This window comes from Stigmatopora nigra, unplaced genomic scaffold (genome assembly GCF_051989575.1).
Source record: "Stigmatopora nigra isolate UIUO_SnigA unplaced genomic scaffold, RoL_Snig_1.1 HiC_scaffold_24, whole genome shotgun sequence".
NCBI classification, from domain to species: Eukaryota; Metazoa; Chordata; class Actinopteri; order Syngnathiformes; family Syngnathidae; genus Stigmatopora; species Stigmatopora nigra.
The window spans coordinates 1,513,432-1,522,830 of NW_027551603.1; the positions used below are offsets into that span (position 1 = coordinate 1,513,432).

Below are 9,399 nucleotides of genomic sequence, written 5' to 3' on the forward strand. Positions count from 1 at the left end.
AGATGCGGGGTATGATGCTCACAGCACCTGGTATTCCCAAGCGGTCTCCCAATCAGGTACTAAACAGGCCGAACCATGCTTGGCTTCCGAGATCGGACGAGATCGGGCCTTTTCAGGGTGGTATGGCCGTGAGCGGTACTGCACTAGCAGATGGACACCCATGAAATGTCGAAAAAGATGCGGGGTATGATGCTCACAGCACCTGGTATTCCCAAGCGGTCTCCCAATCAGGTACTAAACAGGCCGAACCATGCTTGGCTGCCGAGATCGGACGAGATCGGGCCTTTTCAGGGTGGTATGGCCGTGAGCGGTACTGCACTAGCAGATGGACACCCATGAAATGTCGAAAAAGATGCGGGGTATGATGCTCACAGCACCTGGTATTCCCAAGCGGTCTCCCAATCAGGTACTAACCAGGCCGAACCATGCTTGGCTGCCGAGATCGGGCGAGATCGGGCCTTTTCAGGGTGGTATGGCCGTGAGCGGTACTGCTCTTGCAGATGGACACCCATGAAATGTCGAAAAAGATGCGGGGTATGATGCTCACAGCACCTGGTATTCCCAAGCGGTCTCCCAATCAGCTACTAACCAGGCCGAACCATGCTTGGCTTCCGAAATCGGACGAGATCGGGCCTTTTCAGGGTGGTATGGCCGTGAGCGGTACTGCACTAGCAGATGGACACCCATGAAATGTCGAAAAAGATGCGGGGTATGATGCTCACAGCACCTGGTATTCCCAAGCGGTCTCCCAATCAGGTACTAACCAGGCCGAACCATGCTTGGCTTCCGAGATCGGACGAAATCGGGCTTTTTCAGGGTGGTATGGCCGTGAGCGGTACTGCTCTTGCAGATGGACACCCATGAAATGTCGAAAAAGATGCGGGGTATGATGCTCACAGCACCTGGTATTCCCAAGCGGTCTCCCAATCAGGTACTAAACAGGCCGAACCATGCTTGGCTGCCGAGATCGGACGAGATCGGGCCTTTTCAGGGTGGTATGGCCGTGAGCGGTACTGCACTAGCAGATGGACACCCATGAAATGTCGAAAAAGATGCGGGGTATGATGCTCACAGCACCTGGTATTCCCAAGCGGTCTCCCAACCAGGTACTAACCAGGCCGAACCATGCTTGGCTTCCGAGATCAGACGAGATCGGGCCTTTTCAGGGTGGTATGGCCGTGAGCGGTACTGCTCTTGCAGATGGACACCCATGAAATGTCGAAAAAGATGCAGGGTATGATGCTCACAGCACCTGGTATTCCCAAGCGGTCTCCCAATCAGGTACTAACCAGGCCGAACCATGCTTGGTTTCCGAGAACGGACGAGATCGGGCCTTTTCAGGGTGGTATGGCCGTGAGCGGTACTGCTCCTGCAGATGGACACCCATGAAATGTCCAAAAAGATGCGGGGTATGATGCTCACAGCACCTGGTATTCCCAAGCGGTCTCCCGATCAGGTACTAAACAGGCCGATCCATGCTTGGCTTCCGAAATCGGACGAGATCGGGCCTTTTCAGGGTGGTATGGCCGTGAGCAGTACTGCACTAGCAGATGGACACCCATGAAATGTCGAAAAAGATGCGGGGTATGATGCTCACAGCACCTGGTATTCCCAAGCGGTCTCCCAATCAGGTACTAACTAGGCCGAACCATGCTTGGCTGCCGAGATCGGACGAGATCGGACGAGATCGGGCCTTTTCAGGGTGGTATGGCTGTGAGCGGTACTGCACTAGCAGATGGACACCCATGAAATGTCGAAAAAGATGCAGGGTATGATGCTCACAGCACCTGGTATTCCCAAGCGGTCCCCCAATCAGGTACTAAACAGGCCGAACCATGCTCGGCTTCCGAGATCGGACGAGATCGGGCGAGGTCGGGCCTTTTCAGGGTGGTATGGCCGTGAGCGGTACTGCTCTTGCAGATGGACACCCATGAAATGTCGAAAAAGATGCGGGGTATGATGCTCACAGCACCTGGTATTCCCAAGCGGTCTCCCAATCAGGTACTAACCAGGCTGAACCATGCTTGGCTTCCGAGATCGGACGAGATCGGGCCTTTTCAGGGTGGTATGGCCGTGAGCGGTACTGCACTAGCAGATAGACACCCATGAAATGTCGAAAAAGATGCGGGGTATGATGCTCACAGCACCTGGTATTCCCAAGCGGTCTCCCAATCAGGTACTAACCAGGCTGAACCATGCTTGGCTTCTGAGATCGGACGAGATCGGGCCTTTTCAGGGTGGTATGGCCGTGAGCGGTACTGCACTAGCAGATGGACACCCATGAAATGTCGAAAAAGATGCGGGGCATGGTTCTCACAGCACCTGGTATTCCCAAGCGGTCTCCCAATCAGGTACTAACCAGGCCGAATAATGCTTGGCTTCCGAGATCGGACGAGATCGGGCCTTTTCAGGGTGGTATGGCTGTGAGCGGTACTGCTCTTGCAGATGGACACCCATGAAATGTCGAAAAAGATGCGGGGTATGATGCTCACAGCACCTGGTATTCACAAGCGGTCTCCCAATCAGGTACTAACCAGGCCAACTATGCTTGGCTTCCGAGATCGGACGAGATCGGGCGAGATCGGGCCTTATCAGGGTGGTATGGCCGTGAGGGGTACTGCTCTTGCAGATGGACACCCATGAAATGTCGAAAAAGATGCGGGGCAAGATGCTCACAGCACCTGATATTCCCAAGCGGTCTCCCAATCAGGTACTAAACAGGCCGAACCATGCTTGGCTTCCGAGATCGGACGAGATCGGGCGAGATCGGGCCTTATCAGGGTGGTATGGCCGTGAGCGGTACTGCTCTTGCAGATGGACACCCATGAAATGTCGAATAAGATGCGGGGTATGATGCTCACAGGACCTTGTATTCCCAAGCGGTCTCCCAATCAGGTACTAACCAGGCCGACCCATGCTTGGCTGCCGAGATAGGACGAGATCGGGCGAGATCGGGCCTTATCAGGGTGGTATGGCCGTGAGCGGTACTGCTCTTGCAGATGGACACCCATGAAATGTCGAAAAAGATGCGGGGTATGATGCTCACAGCACCTGGTATTCCCAAGCGGTCTCCCAATCAGCTACTAACCAGGCCGAACCATGCTTGGCTTCCGAAATCGGACGAGATCGGGCCTTTTCAGGGTGGTATGGCCGTGAGCGGTACTGCTCTTGCAGATGGACACCCATGAAATGTCGAAAAAGATGTGGGGTATGATGCTCACAGCACCTGGTATTCCCAAGCGGTCTCCCAATCAGGTACTAACCAGGCCGAACTTTGCTTGGCTTCCGAGATCGGACGAGATCAGGCTTTTTCAGGGTGGTATGGCCGTGAGCGGTACTGCTTTTGCAGATGGACACCCATGAAATGTCGAAAAAGATGCGGGGTATGATGCTCACAGCACCTGGTATTCCCAAGCGGTCTCCCAATCAGGTACTAAACAGGCCGAACCATGCTTGGCTGCCGAGATCGGACGAGATCGGGCCTTTTCAGGGTGGTATGGCCGTGAGCGGTACTGCACTAGCAAATGGACACCCATGAAATGTCGAAAAAGATGCAGGGTATGATGCTCACAGCACCTGGTATTCCCAGAAGGTCTCCCAACTAGGTACTAACCAGGCCGAATCATGCTTAGCTTCCGAGATTAGATGAGATCGGGCCTTTTCAGGGTGGTATGGCCGTGAGCGATACTGCTTTTGCAGATGGACACCCATGAAATGTCGAAAAAGATGCGGGGTATGATGCTCACAGCACCTGGTATTCCCAAGCGGTCTCCCAATCAGGTACTAACCAGGCCGATCTATGCTTGGCTTCCGAGATCGGGCGAGATCGGGCCTTTTCAGGGTGGTATGGCCGTGAGCGGTACTGCTCTTGCAGATGGACACCCATGAAATGTCGAAAAAGATGCAGGGTATGATGCTCACAGCACCTGGTATTCCCAAGCGGTCTCCCAATCAGGCACTAAACAGGCCGAACCATGCTTGGCTTCCAAGATCGGACGAGATCGGGCCTTTTCAGGGTGGTATGGCCGTGAGCGGTACCGTCCTTGCAGATGGACACCCATGAAATGTCGAAAAAGATGCGGGGTATGATGCTCAGAGCACCTGGTATTCCCAAGCGGTCTCCCAATCAGGTACTAAACAGGCCGAACCATGCTTGGCTTCCACGATCGGACGAGATCGGGCGAGATCGGGCCTTATCAGGGTGGTATGGCCGTGAACGGTACTGCTCTTGCAGATGGACACCCATGAAATGTCGAAAAAGATGCGGGGTATGATGCTCACAGCACCTGGTATTCCCAAGCGGTCTACCAATCAGCTACTAACCAGGCCGAACCATGCTTGGCTTCCGAAATCGGACGAGATCGGGCCTTTTCAGGGTGGTATGGCCGTGAGCGGTACTGCTCTTGCAGATGGACACCCATGAAATGTCGAAAAAGATGTGGGGTATGATGCTCACAGCACCTGGTATTCCCAAGCAGTCTCCCAATCAGGTACTAAACAGGCCGAACCATGCTTGGCTTCCGAGATCGGACGAGATCGGGCCTTTTCAGGGTGGTATGGCCGTGAGCGGTACTGCTCTTGCAGATGGACACCCATGAAATGTCGAAAAAGATGCGGGGTATGATGCTCACAGCACCTGGTATTCCCAAGCGGTCTCCCAATCAGGTACTAACCAGGCCGACCCATGCTTGGCTGCCGAGATAGGACGAGATCGGGCGAGATCGGGCCTTATCAGGGTGGTATGGCCGTGAGCGGTACTGCTCTTGCAGATGGACACCCATGAAATGTCGAAAAAGATGCGGGGTATGATGCTCACAGCACCTGGTATTCCCAAGCGGTCTCCCAATCAGCTACTAACCAGGCCGAACCATGCTTGGCTTCCGAAATCGGACGAGATCGGGCCTTTTCAGGGTGGTATGGCCGTGAGCGGTACTGCTCTTGCAGATGGACACCCATGAAATGTCGAAAAAGATGTGGGGTATGATGCTCACAGCACCTGGTATTCCCAAGCGGTCTCCCAATCAGGTACTAACCAGGCCGAACTTTGCTTGGCTTCCGAGATCGGACGAGATCAGGCTTTTTCAGGGTGGTATGGCCGTGAGCGGTACTGCTCTTGCAGATGGACACCCATGAAATGTCGAAAAAGATGCGGGGTATGATGCTCACAGCACCTGGTATTCCCAAGCGGTCTCCCAATCAGGTACTAAACAGGCCGAACCATGCTTGGCTGCCGAGATCGGACGAGATCGGGCCTTTTCAGGGTGGTATGGCCGTGAGCGGTACTGCACTAGCAAATGGACACCCATGAAATGTCGAAAAAGATGCAGGGTATGATGCTCACAGCACCTGGTATTCCCAGAAGGTCTCCCAACTAGGTACTAACCAGGCCGAACCATGCTTAGCTTCCGAGATCAGATGAGATCGGGCCTTTTCAGGGTGGTATGGCCGTGAGCGATACTGCTTTTGCAGATGGACACCCATGAAATGTCGAAAAAGATGCGGGGTATGATGCTCACAGCACCTGGTATTCCCAAGCGGTCTCCCAATCAGGTACTAACCAGGCCGAACTATGCTTGGCTTCCGAGATCGGGCGAGATCGGGCCTTTTCAGGGTGGTATGGCCGTGAGCGGTACTGCTCTTGCAGATGGACACCCATGAAATGTCAAAAAAGATGCAGGGTATGATGCTCACAGCACCTGGTATTCCCAAGCGGTCTCCCAATCAGGCACTAAACAGGCCGAACCATGCTTGGCTTCCAAGATCGGACGAGATCGGGCCTTTTCAGGGTGGTATGGCCGTGAGCGGTACCGTCCTTGCAGATGGACACCCATGAAATGTCGAAAAAGATGCGGGGTATGATGCTCAGAGCACCTGGTATTCCCAAGCGGTCTCCCAATCAGGTACTAAACAGGCCGAACCATGCTTGGCTTCCACGATCGGACGAGATCGGGCCTTTTCAGGGTGGTATGGCCGTGAGCGGTACTGCACTTGCAGATGGACACCCATGAAATGTCGAAAAAGATGCGGGGTATGGTGCTCACAGCATCTGGTATTCCCAAGCGGTCTCCCAATCAGGTACTAAACAGGCCGAACCATGCTTGGCTTCCGAGATCGGACGAGATCGGGCCTTTTCAGGGTGGTATGGCCGTGAGCGGTACTGCACTAGCAGATGGACACCCATGAAATGTCGAAAAAGATGCGAGGTATGATGCTCACAGCACCTGGTATTCCGAAGCGGTCTCCCAATCAGGTACTAAACAGACCGAACCATGCTTGGCTGCCGAGATCGGACGAGATCGGGCCTTTTCAGGGTGGTATGGCCGTGAGCAGTACTGCACTAGCAGATGGACACCCATGAAATGTCGAAAAAGATGCGGGGTATGATGCTCACAGCACCTGGTATTTCCAAGCGGTCTACCAATCAGGTACTAACCAGGCCGAACCATGCTTGGCTTCCAAGAACGGACGAGATCGGGCCTTTTCAGGGTGGTATGGCCGTGAGCGGTACTGCACTAGCAGATGGACACCCATGAAATGTCGAAAAAGATGCGGGGTACGATGCTCACAGCACCTGGCATTCCCAAGCGGTCTTCCAACCAGGTACTAACCAGGCCGAACCATGCTTGGCTTCCGAGATCGGACGAGATCGGGCCTTTTCAGGGTGGTATGGCCGTGAGCGGTACTGCTGTTGCAGATGGACACCCAATAAATGTCGAAAAAGATGCGGGGCATGGTTCTCACAGCACCTGATATTCCCAAGCGGTCTCCCAATCTGGTACTAAACAAGTCTAACCATGCTTGGCTTCCGAGATCGGACGAGATCGGGCCTTTTCAGGGTGGTATGGCCGTGAGCGGTACTGCACTAGCAGATGGACACCCATGAAATGTCGAAAAAGATGCGGGGTATGATGTACACAGCACCTGGTATTCCCAAGCGGACTCCCAATCAGGTACTAACCAGGACGAACCATGCTTGGCTTCCAAGATCGGACGAGATCGGGCCTTTTCAGGGTGGTATGGCCGTGAGCGGTACTGCACTAGCAGATGGACACCCATGAAATGTCGAAAAAGATGCGGGGTATGATGCTCACAGCACCTGGTATTCCCAAGCGATCTCCCAATCAGGTACTAACCAGGCCGAACCATGCTTGGCTTCCGAGATCGGGCGAGATCGAGCCTTTTCAGGGTGGTATGGCCGTGAGCGGTACTGTTCTTGCAGATGGACACCCATGAAATGTCGAAAAAGATGCGGGGTATGATGCTCACAGCACCTGGTATTCCCAAGCGGTCTCCCAATCAGGTACTAACCAGGCCGAACCATGCTTGGCTTCCGAGTTCGGACGAGATTGGGCCTTTTCAGGGTGGTATGGCCGTGAGCGGTACTGCACTAGCAGATGGACACCCATGAAATGTCGAAAAAGATGCGGGGTATGATGCTCACAGCACCTGGTATTCCCAAGCGGTCTCCCAATCAGGTACTAAACAGGCCGAACCATGCTTGGCTGCCGAGATCGGACGAGATCGGGCCTTTTCAGGGTGGTATGGCCGTGAGCGGTACTGCACTAGCAGATGGACACCCATGAAATGTCGAAAAAGATGCGGGGTATGATGCTCACAGCACCTGGTATTCCCAAGCAGTCTCCCAACCAGGTACTAACCAGGCCAAACCATGCTTGGCTTCCGAGATCGGACGAGATCGGGCCTTTTCAGGGTGGTATGGCCGTGTGCGGTACTGCCCCTGCAGATGGACACCCATGAAATGTCGAAAAAGATGCAGGGTATGATGCTCACAGCACCTGGTATTCCCAAGCGGTCTCCCAATCAGGTACTAACCAGGCCGAACCATGCTTGGATTCCGAGATCGGGCGAGATCGGGCCTTTTCAGGGTGGTATGGCCGTGAGCGGTACTGCTCTTGCAGATGGACACCCATGAAATGTCGAAAAAGATGCGGCGTATGATGCTCACAGCACCTGGTATTCCCAAGCGGTCTCCCATTCAGGTACTAAACAGGCCGAACCATGCTTGGCTGCCGCGATCGGACGAGATCGGGCCTTTTCAGGGTGGTATGGCCGTGAGCGGTACTGCTCTTGCAGATGGACACCCATTAAATGTCGAAAAAGATGCGGGGTATGATGCTCACAGCACCTGGTATTCCCAAGCGGTCTCCCAATCAGGTACTAACCAGGCCGAACCATGCCTGGCTTCCGAGATCGGACGAGATCGGGCCTTTTCAGGGTGGTATGGCCGTGAGCGGTACTGCACTAGCAGATGGACACCCATGAAATGTCGAAAAAGATGCGGAGTATGATACTCACAGCACCTGGTATTCCCAAGCGGTCTCCCAATCAGGTAGTAACCAGGCCGAATCATGCTTGGCTGCCGAGATCGGGCGAGATCGGGCCTTTTCAGGGTGGTATGGCCGTGAGCAGTACTGCTCTTGCAGATGGACACCCATTAAATGTCGAAAAAGATGCGGGGTATGATGCTCACAGCACCTGGTATTTCCAAGCGGTCTCCCAATCAGGTACTAACCAGGCCTAACCATGCTTGGCTTCCGAGATCGGACAATCGGGCCTTTTCAGGGTGGTATGGCCGTGAGCGGTACTGCACCACCAGATGGACACCCATGAAATGTCGAAAAAGATGCGGGGTATGATGCTCACAGCACCTGGTATTCCCAAGCGGTCTCCCAATCAGCTACGAACCAGGCCGAACCATGCTTGGCTTCCGAAATCGGACGAGATCGGGCCTTTTCAGGGTGGTATGGCCGAGAGCGGTACTGCTCTTGCAGATGGACACCCATGAAATGTCGAAAAAGATGCGGGGTATGATGCTCACAGCACCTGGTATTCCCAAGCAGTCTCCCAATCAGGTACTAAACAGGCCGAACCATGCTCGGCTTCCGAGATCGGACGAGATCGGGCGAGATCGGGCCTTATCAGGGTGGTATGGCCGTGAGCGGTACTGCTCTTGCAGATGGACACCCATGAAATGTCGAAAAAGATGCGGGGTATGATGCTCACAGCACCTGGTATTCCCAAGCGGTCTCCCAATCAGGTACTAACCAGGCCGAACCATGCTTGGCTTCCGAGATCGGACGAGATCGGGCGAGATCGGGCCTTATCAGGGTGGTATGACTGTGAGCGGTACTCTCCTTGCAGATGGACACCCATGAAATGTCGAAAAAGATGCGGGGTATGATGCTCACAGCACCTGGTATTCCCAAGCGGTCTCCCAATCAAGTACTAACCAGGCCGAACCATGCTTGGCTGCCTAGATCGGACGAGATCGGGCCTTTTCAGGGTGGTATGGCCGTGAGCGGTACTGCACTAGCAGATGGACACCAATGAAATGTCGAAAAAGATGCAGGGTATGATGCTCACAGAACCTGGTATTCC

General features: G+C 54.1%; 1 non-coding gene and 49 pseudogenes across 1 annotated transcript; all 50 read right to left on the reverse strand.

Annotated features, from left to right (window-relative positions):
• Positions 1–15: 15 nt before the first annotated feature.
• Positions 16–134, reverse strand: LOC144187600 (5S ribosomal RNA; annotated as a pseudogene).
• Positions 135–190: 56 nt separating this feature from the next.
• On the reverse strand, positions 191–309 carry LOC144188788 (5S ribosomal RNA; annotated as a pseudogene).
• A 56-nt stretch (positions 310–365) lies between these two features.
• Positions 366–484, reverse strand: LOC144189705 (5S ribosomal RNA; annotated as a pseudogene).
• Positions 485–540: 56 nt separating this feature from the next.
• Positions 541–659, reverse strand: LOC144190497 (5S ribosomal RNA; annotated as a pseudogene).
• Positions 660–715: 56 nt separating this feature from the next.
• On the reverse strand, positions 716–834 carry LOC144187262 (5S ribosomal RNA; annotated as a pseudogene).
• Positions 835–890: 56 nt separating this feature from the next.
• On the reverse strand, positions 891–1,009 carry LOC144188789 (5S ribosomal RNA; annotated as a pseudogene).
• Positions 1,010–1,065: 56 nt separating this feature from the next.
• Positions 1,066–1,184, reverse strand: LOC144188476 (5S ribosomal RNA; annotated as a pseudogene).
• Positions 1,185–1,240: 56 nt separating this feature from the next.
• Positions 1,241–1,359, reverse strand: LOC144188317 (5S ribosomal RNA; annotated as a pseudogene).
• Positions 1,360–1,415: 56 nt separating this feature from the next.
• Positions 1,416–1,534, reverse strand: LOC144182728 (5S ribosomal RNA; annotated as a pseudogene).
• A 56-nt stretch (positions 1,535–1,590) lies between these two features.
• On the reverse strand, positions 1,591–1,719 carry LOC144185522 (5S ribosomal RNA; annotated as a pseudogene).
• Positions 1,720–1,775: 56 nt separating this feature from the next.
• Positions 1,776–1,904, reverse strand: LOC144185647 (5S ribosomal RNA; annotated as a pseudogene).
• A 56-nt stretch (positions 1,905–1,960) lies between these two features.
• On the reverse strand, positions 1,961–2,079 carry LOC144189373 (5S ribosomal RNA; annotated as a pseudogene).
• A 56-nt stretch (positions 2,080–2,135) lies between these two features.
• On the reverse strand, positions 2,136–2,254 carry LOC144181794 (5S ribosomal RNA; annotated as a pseudogene).
• A 56-nt stretch (positions 2,255–2,310) lies between these two features.
• On the reverse strand, positions 2,311–2,429 carry LOC144183848 (5S ribosomal RNA; annotated as a pseudogene).
• Positions 2,430–2,669: 240 nt separating this feature from the next.
• Positions 2,670–2,798, reverse strand: LOC144183252 (5S ribosomal RNA; annotated as a pseudogene).
• Positions 2,799–3,039: 241 nt separating this feature from the next.
• On the reverse strand, positions 3,040–3,158 carry LOC144190498 (5S ribosomal RNA; annotated as a pseudogene).
• Positions 3,159–3,214: 56 nt separating this feature from the next.
• On the reverse strand, positions 3,215–3,333 carry LOC144189442 (5S ribosomal RNA; annotated as a pseudogene).
• Positions 3,334–3,389: 56 nt separating this feature from the next.
• Positions 3,390–3,508, reverse strand: LOC144188790 (5S ribosomal RNA; annotated as a pseudogene).
• A 56-nt stretch (positions 3,509–3,564) lies between these two features.
• Positions 3,565–3,683, reverse strand: LOC144189631 (5S ribosomal RNA; annotated as a pseudogene).
• A 56-nt stretch (positions 3,684–3,739) lies between these two features.
• LOC144181875 (5S ribosomal RNA) lies at positions 3,740–3,858 on the reverse strand (annotated as a pseudogene).
• Positions 3,859–3,914: 56 nt separating this feature from the next.
• LOC144182446 (5S ribosomal RNA) lies at positions 3,915–4,033 on the reverse strand (annotated as a pseudogene).
• A 241-nt stretch (positions 4,034–4,274) lies between these two features.
• LOC144182157 (5S ribosomal RNA) lies at positions 4,275–4,393 on the reverse strand (annotated as a pseudogene).
• A 56-nt stretch (positions 4,394–4,449) lies between these two features.
• Positions 4,450–4,568, reverse strand: LOC144189740 (5S ribosomal RNA; annotated as a pseudogene).
• Positions 4,569–4,624: 56 nt separating this feature from the next.
• On the reverse strand, positions 4,625–4,753 carry LOC144187046 (5S ribosomal RNA; annotated as a pseudogene).
• Positions 4,754–4,809: 56 nt separating this feature from the next.
• Positions 4,810–4,928, reverse strand: LOC144190499 (5S ribosomal RNA; annotated as a pseudogene).
• Positions 4,929–4,984: 56 nt separating this feature from the next.
• LOC144189443 (5S ribosomal RNA) lies at positions 4,985–5,103 on the reverse strand (annotated as a pseudogene).
• A 56-nt stretch (positions 5,104–5,159) lies between these two features.
• On the reverse strand, positions 5,160–5,278 carry LOC144188792 (5S ribosomal RNA; annotated as a pseudogene).
• A 56-nt stretch (positions 5,279–5,334) lies between these two features.
• Positions 5,335–5,453, reverse strand: LOC144187254 (5S ribosomal RNA). The gene has a single exon (XR_013324839.1). It is a non-coding gene; the product is annotated as a 5S ribosomal RNA (ribosomal RNA).
• Positions 5,454–5,509: 56 nt separating this feature from the next.
• LOC144191162 (5S ribosomal RNA) lies at positions 5,510–5,628 on the reverse strand (annotated as a pseudogene).
• Positions 5,629–5,684: 56 nt separating this feature from the next.
• Positions 5,685–5,803, reverse strand: LOC144182447 (5S ribosomal RNA; annotated as a pseudogene).
• A 56-nt stretch (positions 5,804–5,859) lies between these two features.
• Positions 5,860–5,978, reverse strand: LOC144186406 (5S ribosomal RNA; annotated as a pseudogene).
• Positions 5,979–6,034: 56 nt separating this feature from the next.
• LOC144190943 (5S ribosomal RNA) lies at positions 6,035–6,153 on the reverse strand (annotated as a pseudogene).
• A 56-nt stretch (positions 6,154–6,209) lies between these two features.
• On the reverse strand, positions 6,210–6,328 carry LOC144182578 (5S ribosomal RNA; annotated as a pseudogene).
• A 56-nt stretch (positions 6,329–6,384) lies between these two features.
• LOC144184804 (5S ribosomal RNA) lies at positions 6,385–6,503 on the reverse strand (annotated as a pseudogene).
• Positions 6,504–6,559: 56 nt separating this feature from the next.
• On the reverse strand, positions 6,560–6,678 carry LOC144188013 (5S ribosomal RNA; annotated as a pseudogene).
• Positions 6,679–6,734: 56 nt separating this feature from the next.
• Positions 6,735–6,853, reverse strand: LOC144191290 (5S ribosomal RNA; annotated as a pseudogene).
• Positions 6,854–6,909: 56 nt separating this feature from the next.
• On the reverse strand, positions 6,910–7,028 carry LOC144185596 (5S ribosomal RNA; annotated as a pseudogene).
• Positions 7,029–7,084: 56 nt separating this feature from the next.
• On the reverse strand, positions 7,085–7,203 carry LOC144191963 (5S ribosomal RNA; annotated as a pseudogene).
• A 56-nt stretch (positions 7,204–7,259) lies between these two features.
• LOC144188648 (5S ribosomal RNA) lies at positions 7,260–7,378 on the reverse strand (annotated as a pseudogene).
• Positions 7,379–7,434: 56 nt separating this feature from the next.
• Positions 7,435–7,553, reverse strand: LOC144188793 (5S ribosomal RNA; annotated as a pseudogene).
• Positions 7,554–7,609: 56 nt separating this feature from the next.
• LOC144188333 (5S ribosomal RNA) lies at positions 7,610–7,728 on the reverse strand (annotated as a pseudogene).
• A 56-nt stretch (positions 7,729–7,784) lies between these two features.
• Positions 7,785–7,903, reverse strand: LOC144187417 (5S ribosomal RNA; annotated as a pseudogene).
• A 56-nt stretch (positions 7,904–7,959) lies between these two features.
• LOC144191266 (5S ribosomal RNA) lies at positions 7,960–8,078 on the reverse strand (annotated as a pseudogene).
• Positions 8,079–8,134: 56 nt separating this feature from the next.
• LOC144189430 (5S ribosomal RNA) lies at positions 8,135–8,253 on the reverse strand (annotated as a pseudogene).
• A 56-nt stretch (positions 8,254–8,309) lies between these two features.
• LOC144185711 (5S ribosomal RNA) lies at positions 8,310–8,428 on the reverse strand (annotated as a pseudogene).
• Positions 8,429–8,484: 56 nt separating this feature from the next.
• LOC144184823 (5S ribosomal RNA) lies at positions 8,485–8,601 on the reverse strand (annotated as a pseudogene).
• A 56-nt stretch (positions 8,602–8,657) lies between these two features.
• LOC144184336 (5S ribosomal RNA) lies at positions 8,658–8,776 on the reverse strand (annotated as a pseudogene).
• Positions 8,777–8,832: 56 nt separating this feature from the next.
• LOC144186902 (5S ribosomal RNA) lies at positions 8,833–8,961 on the reverse strand (annotated as a pseudogene).
• A 56-nt stretch (positions 8,962–9,017) lies between these two features.
• On the reverse strand, positions 9,018–9,146 carry LOC144182479 (5S ribosomal RNA; annotated as a pseudogene).
• Positions 9,147–9,202: 56 nt separating this feature from the next.
• On the reverse strand, positions 9,203–9,321 carry LOC144190812 (5S ribosomal RNA; annotated as a pseudogene).
• Between the last annotated feature and the right edge of the window lie 78 nt (positions 9,322–9,399).